This window comes from Elephantulus edwardii, unplaced genomic scaffold, assembly GCF_000299155.1.
Source record: "Elephantulus edwardii isolate Elephantulus edwardi_28Jun2011 unplaced genomic scaffold, EleEdw1.0 scaffold00010, whole genome shotgun sequence".
NCBI lineage: Eukaryota > Metazoa > Chordata > Mammalia > Macroscelidea > Macroscelididae > Elephantulus > Elephantulus edwardii.
The window spans coordinates 18,113,294-18,123,382 of NW_006399760.1; positions in this window are offsets into that span (position 1 = coordinate 18,113,294).

The following is a 10,089-nucleotide window of genomic DNA, read 5'->3' on the forward strand; positions in this document are numbered from 1 at the left end:
ACTGCCCAGGATTCTGGGAACTCCCCAGCAGTAGGCTCTCCATGCCCCCTGTGCCCACCACCTCCTGGCCTCCTCCTCTTGTCTACTCAGCTGCCTCTGTCCTGTGATGTAGCAAAGTTCCAACAACTCAGGAAAAAGGAGACCAAGGTCGTTGCTCAGACTGGTTTCTTGGGGCCACAGCACAGAGCACACCCCCTGAGCTAACTTGTGATAGCCACAGCTCCTCCCTGTCTCCTACGTCTCCTGTGCCCCTGAGTGTCTCACCCTCTCAAAGCCCAGTGGAATATGGCCTGGAGGCAACAGCCCACCTGCCTGCCTTCCTGCTGCTGGGACTGCCTCCCGTGGCCCTTCACTCAGCACTTGAGTTAATCTTGTGTAGTTCAGCTGACACAGTTTTGTTACAAGTCGATGTGTTCGAATCATCCCTGTTGTCTTTTATTTATTTATTTATTTATTATTTGGCATCAGCCTGCCTTTCTGCTGTTCTGTCTACTTGGCTGGCTTCATTCACAGACAGACACATGTGTGTTCATGTGCTGAATGTCCTTGTGTCAGTGTTTTCTTTCTTTAGCCTCTTCTGTCTTTCGAGTGAATTTGTGTGACCAGCTTTCTTATCGAGGGTTAGCCCCGTGGCTTGTCCATCTGTGTACACACAGACCGTGTGAAGTGTGTTCCTACAGTGATTTCACTGCTGGGTTACAGCTCAAGGTGGGTGTTAGGTTGGTAGTGATATACTTGGGGGGGGGGTTCTGCATCCCCTCTCTGATTTACAATTTTATGATTTCACACAAATAGTTAATGTAAATATTGTTAGCACTGCAGCTCATGCAGTGCGGAAAAAAAATTTTTTTAACTGTTACACCTACTTCACAATTAAAAAAAATGGTCAGTCATCCTTGAATTTTGCCCATAGAGCCATTTTTTTTCCTCTTTGTATTAAAGTCAATTCATTTTTGTAATAAAGGCCAGCCCTCCTCCTTTAGCTAATTTTTTTATTCCCCTTTTAAGGAGCCTTTTAAAAAAATACATGAACATTAATCCCACAAAGGAAACAAAATGAAAAATTTTCTCCTTTAAAGAATATAATAGCCTCTGCTGAAAAGGAAAATAGATTTTGTTTTGTATCCTCTTAATAGTCCTAGGGCGCACACAGAGATTAAGCTATACCTTTTCGTTGTTTTTAAATATCATTTCACATGAGTGGAAAATAACAGCAAGCTCTCTGTGATTTGTCTTATGTGTACCATTAAAAGCAGTCCAGAGCTTTTATTTATTTAAAGGAACATTTTTAGTTTGTACTTATAAGTCCTATTGTGAATGACAATACCCAAAGGAGAATAGTCATCCTGCGGATATCATGGGCCAGTGGGACTTGTTTGGACCCTGCCTTTCACTTACTTTCTATGTCAGTTTTTTAAGTAAACACAGCCTTTTATCTGAACATAACCTTTCAGTCAGATTGTGGGTGGAATAAAGGGATCTTATTTCACTATCTGTATGTTACAGGAAAGCCTCTCTATTGAGTTATCCTCTGAAATGATTCCTTTCCCACATCAGTCCCTGATGACACACTATAGTGAACACTGGTCGTATCCCATGCAGTGTACAGTGTTGCCCTACAAGCCACAAATATGTGTGCATTAAGATTGTAAAATCCAAGATGTTTAAGATGCTGGTGACACTGAGAGAAGGAGGCAAAAGCAGCCAAGACTCTAGACCTTACCTGCAATCTGCTGTCTTTTTTATTTTGCCTAGTTGTGCCCAAATGGTATAATGCAGGACTTGAGACTTTTCCATGGGGTGTGTGAAGTGAGTTGTGCATCTTTTGAGGGCTGTGGACAAAAAATGCCAACCAGCCAGAATTGTAATATTGAATTTGTTTCCCTTTTTCTTTCATTCACTCTATCATGTTTGCATTAGCCAAAGAAATAAGAAATTAGTAATTCATACGTGTAAACAACCCAGAAGTGAATATTAAATCGGTGAGCCAAAAAGCAATAAACAACTCAAGCATGGGAAATCCTGCTGACAATGAGGAGTCTGCTATAGAAACAAATATATAAAAAGCATTATCTTCAAATATGAAAGATTAATTTGTATTTATTGTAAATATGTATTATCAGCCTTATCTGCCTTTATACACACTGTGTGTGTACCTCAGTGACCTTTTATAAACCGGAAAAATGGTTGATTTAATAATTTGTTATGTAAATACAAAGTTGTCTATAAATTGGAAAATTTGATGCCAGATGGCTTCACAATATACAAATGTGTTTTTGTAACATCCTGCCTTTATGGATTAAGTATCAATACACTGGATTGTCTCTATAGAAGAGTAGCAGTTTACATTTCACCCACATTGCAAGTGGATATTTTTGTCCAAATGGTTACAGTCTTAGGAAAAGAAAATGACCTGAACATTTTCACTGTGAAAAAAAAAATTATGGTTTTGATTTCACCAAAAACTCCTTTTTACATTCACATGTCTGTTTAATTACAGGCCAACTGCTTTGCCTCATGTGATTTCTATGGGGGTTAATTGATCCAGAACTGGGACCTAAGGAAGAGAACTCCCTAACCAGAATTCTTCTACTTTGGAGACAGGTTCTGGATCTTTCTTTCTAGTCACAGAAAAACCACGGCATTCTTATCAATAGCATTGTTTCCATACATCTTCAAAAGCATCACATAGAGAAGTAGGGCATTGGTCTCATGAAAGGGCCCCTGGCGGTTAAGCATTTGATTGGTAACCAGAAGGCTAGCAGTTCAAACCCACCCGCTACTCTTCCAGATTAAAAAAAGACCCATCAGTGTTGTCTTATAAAGATCTTGGACTTGAGAACTCCATGAGGCACTTCTGTCCTGTCCTATAGAGTTGCTAGGACTCAGACGACTCAGTGGTACACAACAAAATGGGTGTCAGCCGGCGTGGCTACCCAGTGTCCACACAGTGCAGAAATTCTCAGCCTGAGCATGCGAATATTCTGGGCTGGGTCATTCATTGCTGTGAAGTTTGCCCTGTGATTTGTAGGATGTTTAACATCCTCCTTGGCCGGCCTGTGCTCACCAAACACCAGCAGTGCCTGCTAAAGTTGTGAGGACCAACATGGTCTGTTACCAGATGCCTCCAGATGTGAAGAGGTGATTACTGTGTTGTTAGGTTCCACTGAGTCAAGTACAACTCTAGTGACTGTGAACAGCGGCCTTGAACCTTGCCATGTCCTACACCATCCTCCTCGTCTCCGACAGGCATGAGCCCACTGCTGCAGTCACTGTGTCAATCCATCCTATTGAAAGTCTTCCCTTTTTTGCTGACCCTCACCTCCCCAAGCATGATCTATTTTTCCAAAGACTGGCCCCTCCTATCACCATGTCCAAAGTATGTGAGATGAAGCTTCACCGTCCTTGCCTCTAAGGAACACCTTGTTTTTACTTTCTCCAGGACATGTGTGTTTGTTCTTTTGACTGTCTGTGATATTAGGTGGGGATAAAAAAATCAGACATAAAAACACTACCTTAAGGGAATCAGCCGGTGAACATATTATGTTCATGTATGAAACAAGCACATCTTGCCTGCTGAATCAGGAAACTGATTCCTAGAAGCAACCAAAATGTGTGTCAAAGGTTCACTTCCCAGTTCTTGGTTAAGGACTTGGTTACATCCGTATCCACTTCATTTTGAACATATTTGATACTTCTGATCCTTGACTGACCCCAGGCAGCCATGTCTAGGAACTCTCAGGTAATGCCTTACGAGATTTGCACAAGTACTTCTGGATCTGAAGTTTCGAGAGCCACAGCCCATTCTGGGTAATGCAAAGAACTCCAGTCCTGGAAAGCTTCAAGGGTATGACCCTCAAAAAGTGATACTGCTACCCTTGAAGCGTTCCTCTCACGGGCATAATGCTCACGGGTCAAGTGGAGGAATGTGACTAAGTGAAATGATCTATTTCAAGTGAATGCCTCTCCAGCAGCCTGGTTCAAGTAGCAGTAGTTTTGGAGTGACCATCTTACAAGTTCTTACAAAAGCAGTTCAATAAATGTCACAGGTACCATTAATAGAATCCTTCATTCAGTAAATATTGAACACTCTGGGCCCAGCAGTGTGTCTTGTTCTCTGCACTGAGCAATAGAAAGAGGAGACCAATTAAATATTAAGTACAATAAAGGGTGAAAAGGGAGCAGAGGATAGCACTGCTGGCCTCATTTGATGCAGATATGGGCCTTGAGAGAAGACCCAAGGAAGGATGAATGGGAATTAGTTAAGCAAAACGGAGTGTGTGGCATGGGAAAGTATGACGCAGAGCTTGTTAGAGGCACAGAAAAAGTGTGTCAAAGGCTGGGAGAAGAAAGGAAATGGAAGAATGGCTGAAGAGCAGTGTGCAGACAACCCCGAAGACAAACATGGCTGAAGAGAAAAGCAGGGGTAGCTGGCTAAGCTTTATCAAGACTTTAGCACAGTGGTACCAGAGGAAGCTCTGGTGGCCTAGTGGTAAGAAGCTGCACTGCAATCTCAAAGGCATACAGTTTGAATCCATCAGGTGTTGCATAGAAGAATGGACAGTCTCCTCCTCTGTGAATTACTGCCCCTGAAAACCCACTGGGACAATGGGTCAGTCCTGACTCGATGGCACACAACAACATGATTACCATAGGGAGTTATTATTTCAAGGCTTTAAGTCAAGAAGGAGACCAGACCAATGAAGTTTATTTTAGAAAGATCATTCTGGTGTCCTTTGAAGAACAGGCAATAGGACGGGGGTTGGATTAAAAAGCATGCATCTCATGTCAAGTCTGAAAAATGATTTTTCAAAAGAATTTACTTCCTAAAAAATTCTTGAAAATTGGGCCCATCAGAATTCTTTACATTTGTTGAGTGAATCTTGTCCCAGTCATAATTTTTTTAATTTCATTTAATTTTGAAATAAAAGTAGTTTATATATACTTATATATTAATATGTGTATTATTCATATATATATTCATTTTAGTTAGTCATGAAAAAATGCTCATCAAATGCTTACTGCTGATAACATGATCCCTTCCTTGTTCTATACAAATGAGAAAACGTGAATGTTTTTTCCTTTGATGAATGAAAATTGGAAAAGCTTAAAATCCCAAAGCATTTTACTGAAGTCCTGGGAGGCGAGGTCGGCTACCCAGAATGCCCTGGTAGCGCTACACACCCGCCTGCCACCTCCAGAGGGAGACACAGACGCTGGGGGCCCCCATGAGCACCAGAGCTCCCAGGTGCTCCAGGTGAACCCAGCGCGCAGGAAAGCAGAACCACCGGTGTCTGTGGCCTGGAATGAGGCCATCTGGTGAGGGCATTTCTGCCCCACAGCAGGGGAGACCACAAATGGCCTTTCAGCAGCAGCCCTGCCCATGATTATGAACATGCTCTTCAAAGTGCCCCTGAGACCCAGCCACAATTAGTCACCTCCTACCCCCAGTGAATGTGTTCTTAGGGACTTTTAAGAGCTAATTGTTGGGTTAAAAAAAAAAAAAAAGCAAAAACAACCAACAGGCATCTAATTCTAAGATTCACAGGCCAACGAAATAGCCTTTCTCTCCAGTATGGGGTCTTGTGCTCAGGAAATAGACCCTCAACAGTGTGCAGGCAGCTCCTTGTGACTCACGTCTAGACCAGTTGTTTGACTTCGTTTTTCTTTTTTGTTTTGTTTTTTTAACTTGGTCAAGTTACTTAACCTATCAATGGTTAGCTCCCTCATCTGTAAAATGGGGACTTCCAAGGTGGAGTTGATTAAGGATAATGAAATAAGGCAGATAAAACCCCAGCACTTACCAGGCACGAAGGGAATGGAATGTTTACTGTGAAACAGCAATGTGGAAGATTGATATTAAGAAAGGGAATGTCCTGCTAGTAAAAGATGTTAGCAAACTAAGGCACAGTCTTGTCTAGAGTTGCCATCTCCCCACAAAACTTTAAAGGTGGTGGTGTTGTGAAGTATTTTCGAGTCAGAATAGCTGACCCTTAGGCAGGTGTTCAGAGACTAAATCACACAAGAAGAATATTGCCCCACTTTTTTCCTGCAGTGCAGCTAGTGGATTCAAACCATCTGACTTTGGGTTGATAGTGCAACTCCTTACCCTCTAGGCCACTAGAGCTTCCTCCTTTAAAGGTAGGTGAGTGGTTTATCTATTGAAGACCCTCCCCTTCCAGTCGAGAGTCTCCAGAGCTATTATCCTACATGTTCCTTCCATGAATCCCATTGTCATGTCACATGCAGAAGGAGAGTAGGAAAACTCTTTTCTACTAAGCAGAAGAATTATTTCCCCAAGAAGAGTGGTGAGTTGTAACCAGAACAGAAACAAAAGTGGGAGATTTCCAGAGTTTCTTCGCCCAAGTCTCAGACTGAGCTTGAACAACAACAACAAAAAATGTAGCTGAAGAACTGAAATAACCTACAGCCAGACAAAGAAGGGAGCTTAGTGTGGAGTGATGGAGAGAAGTCTATCTAATGAAGAGGCTGCAGTTTGGCAGATCCTGGTTCTAGCCACTAGAGAGATTCCAGAGCCAGATTTTCTGGGTGTGCATCTTGTCTCTTAGTAGCTGTGACCTCAGGTGAGTTGCTGATGCTCTCCGTGCCTTAGATACATGCCCTGGATGACATGGAACCAACCCCATCTGAACAGTTACTTAAGGAATAGATCATGTATATGAAGCACTTGAAAACTGCTGGGAATGTGGAAAACAAGTAAGTGAATAGTTGCTCGTTGAGAAGTTAGAAGTGAAGTCCACCAAAAGTGCCTCAGAAGAGAGTCCTGGAGACCAGCCATTGGAAACCACACTTGGGGTCACCAAGAACAGAATTAACCTGGCAGCAACTGGTTTGATTTGTGTACATTCAGCTTTTGACTGTTAGCAAAAGTAGGTGAGTTTTACTCAGTTTCTTCATTTATAGTTGGGAATGATATAGCTTTCAATTATCTTCGAGAAGGTCATCAATGGGTGGTCACTTAAGAGTGAGCGTCCTGCATGCAAGTCATGTTTATTTCTTTTCTCTGATGTTTAGCTGTGTTACAGTGACAATACAAAGATTGACTGGGCAGATCTTGACAAATTATAGATTGTTGTTGTTATGTGCCATCACATCACCTGTGACTCACAGCAACCTGTGACTCACAGCAACCCTATGTACATTAGCTCTGAACCTTGACCTGTCCTGAGCCAATTTCATTTACTCCCATTACTGTATCTGTCCATCTCAACTAGTGTGTACCTCTCTTGCACTTTGCCTCCACCTTTCCAAGCATAATGTCCTTCTCCAAGAACTGGTCCCTCTTTGCAACATGCATAAAGTATGGGAGATGAGAGTAAAAATCCTTGCCTCAAATGAGCCAATCCTGATGCCACATCCAGCCTCATAGAGTTCAGCCTCCTAGATGATCTGTCTGTATATAGATTGCAAAGGTATAGAGATAAGATACATCTCTGGTATACACCTTTCCTGATTTTGAACCATGCAGTATGTCTTTGCCCTGTTTTGACAAGTGCCTACTGGTCCAAGTATAGCCACAATTTGTTGTGAATACAATCAAATGCCTTTGCATAATCAATGAGACATAGACATTCTTCTTGTACTCTCTGCTTTCAACCATGATCTATGTAACATTGGCTATAGTGTGCCTAGGGCCATAGTCTCTACTAAACCTACTTGCACATCTGACAGATCTCTGTTGATGTGCTGTTCCAGTCAGTATTGGATAATCTTCAGCAGGACCTCACTTGCATGGAATATTAATTAAATAATTTCCATACTTTGTCAGATCACTTTGGGGGGGGGAATGAGGGTAAACATGGATCTCTTCTAGTTAGTTGACCAGGTGGTCATCCTCTTGATTTCTTGGCACAACCTGGTGACGGCATCCAGGGCAGCATCTGTTTGTTGAAATATGTCAATTGATATGCCAGCAATTCCTGGGGCCTTGTTTTTTGCTTATTCCTTCAGAGCAGCTGGAACTTCCTTCTTCATTATCATTGCCTTTTGAGCCTAAGTTGTTTCATGAGAATCCCAACACTTAATTGTATTCATGTGGAACCTGTATGTAGTTCAGGAAGAACAAGGAAATTGTGGTGTATGGCTTAAAATTAGGACAGGTGTATGTCACAATTGTAGCCTTCCACTCTCCTTCATTGTTTACTGGGTAAATAATGCAAGAATCTGGGCTATATGAAGAATGTGGCTTCAGGATTGAAGGAAGACTGGTAAAAACTTCAGTATGTAGATAATCCAACTTTGCTCACTGAATATGAAGATGGCTCGGTGTACTTACTGATAAAGGCGAGAGACCATGGGCTTTAGTTATCAAGGACCCCTCTAAAGTGCCTAAGAACAAGGATGCCAGTTTTAAGACCAAGGTGCACTTGATCCAAGCCATGTTTTTCCCCATGAAAGTTGGATAATGAGTAAGGGTAACAAAAGAAGAGCTGACACCTTTAAATTGTAGTGTTGATGAAAAATACTTAAAATGGATTGAAAAAAAAAGTGTGTTGGAGGAAGTGCTCTTTCAAGGAAAAAAAGAAGAAAAAAGAAGCAGTAAGAAAAAAGACTATGGGTGTTAGTGTGTCTCACACCTCAACATCAAGAAAAAGAAACCCTCACAACTCATTAGTAAGCAACGTCACACACAGTAGGTGGAGAAAAGATTGACACTGTCAAGGATTTGATATTACTTGAATTCACACTTGAAGTCCAGGGAAGTAGCAAGCAAGAAATTAAATGATACCTTGCATTTAATATTTCTGTTGCAAAAGACCTTAAAGTGTTCAAGAGCAAAGATGTCATTTCAGGGACTAAGGTGTACCTAACTCAAGTATTTTTCACTCATATGCATGCAAACATTGGACAAGAATGTTGATTATGAACAGCCAGAAAAACAAATCTGTCTTGTAAGTAAGTACAGCAGAATGCTCCTCAAAAGTGAGAAGGGTGAGACTTGATCTCACATAATTGGGACATGTTATCAGAGGGAGCAGTCTTTGAAGAAAGACATCGTGTTTGGAAAAGCAGAGGGCCAGGGACAAAGAACCCCAGTGAGATGGATTGGCATGATGGCTGCAACAGTGGCTCAAAACCAAGTTTGTGAGAGTGACACAAAACCACGCAACATTTCGAGTCAGAACTGACATGATGGAACCTAGCAAGAACTCCTGGGAGCAGAATCTCATGGTGGTACAAACAGAAAACATGCTCAGATGCAAACCAAAAGGTTTGCAATCATTCAGAGGGACCTTGGGAAAAGGTCTGGCAATCTACTTCCAAAAAAATCTCACTTACTGAAAATCCTGTGGAATGCAGTTCTGCTATGACACCCACAGAGCTTCCCTGAGAATCAACTCAATGACAAACGGCTTTTTACTCGTAAGGGCAGTAGTATTTTTAATCAAGCAAGAGTTTGGGAGTCCCCAGAAGATTTGAGATTATGCAGATCAATATAAGGAGAGGAGGGAGTTCATACCTATGTTAGGGTCATCTGTTCTCTCAAGAGTAACATGAAAATAGGAAGACAAAATACATCAAGGAGTGTTTTTTAAAAGGTGGGTGGGGGTAGGAGGACAAAAATGCTAAAATCAGTGGTATTAGTAAATTTTTTTTAACTAGAAGTTTATGCCAAAGTTGACTGTACCCAGAATTTTCTAGAGTGTGAAACTTTGGGCATGTCTAGCTAAAAGGAGGATGATAGGATGAACAGAATTTGTCAAACATTTGGAAGGCCCTGGGCCTCTGCAGCATCTCCTGTCTGCCCCCCTGGCTGTGGGTGGCATAGGAACACAGCATGCGTGGTGGAGCCTGCTACGCAGATTGGTTCTTACTGTGCCTAAGCCCCTGGAATGGAACTTTGCCCACTGAGTGATCATAAAGAGCTTCACGTGCAGGGAAAATATCCTTAGGAATTCTTCTATGACTTTGTCCAGTAAAAGTACTTTGTACTTTTGCCCCCTACCCTTCCCAATCTGCTGAGAATTACCTAGAATCTGTATGAAAAGGCCCTCAGACTCATTGCCATTGAGTCAGAACCAATGCATGGTTGACTCTCCAGTGGGTTTTCAGGGACTGTAAAGTGCA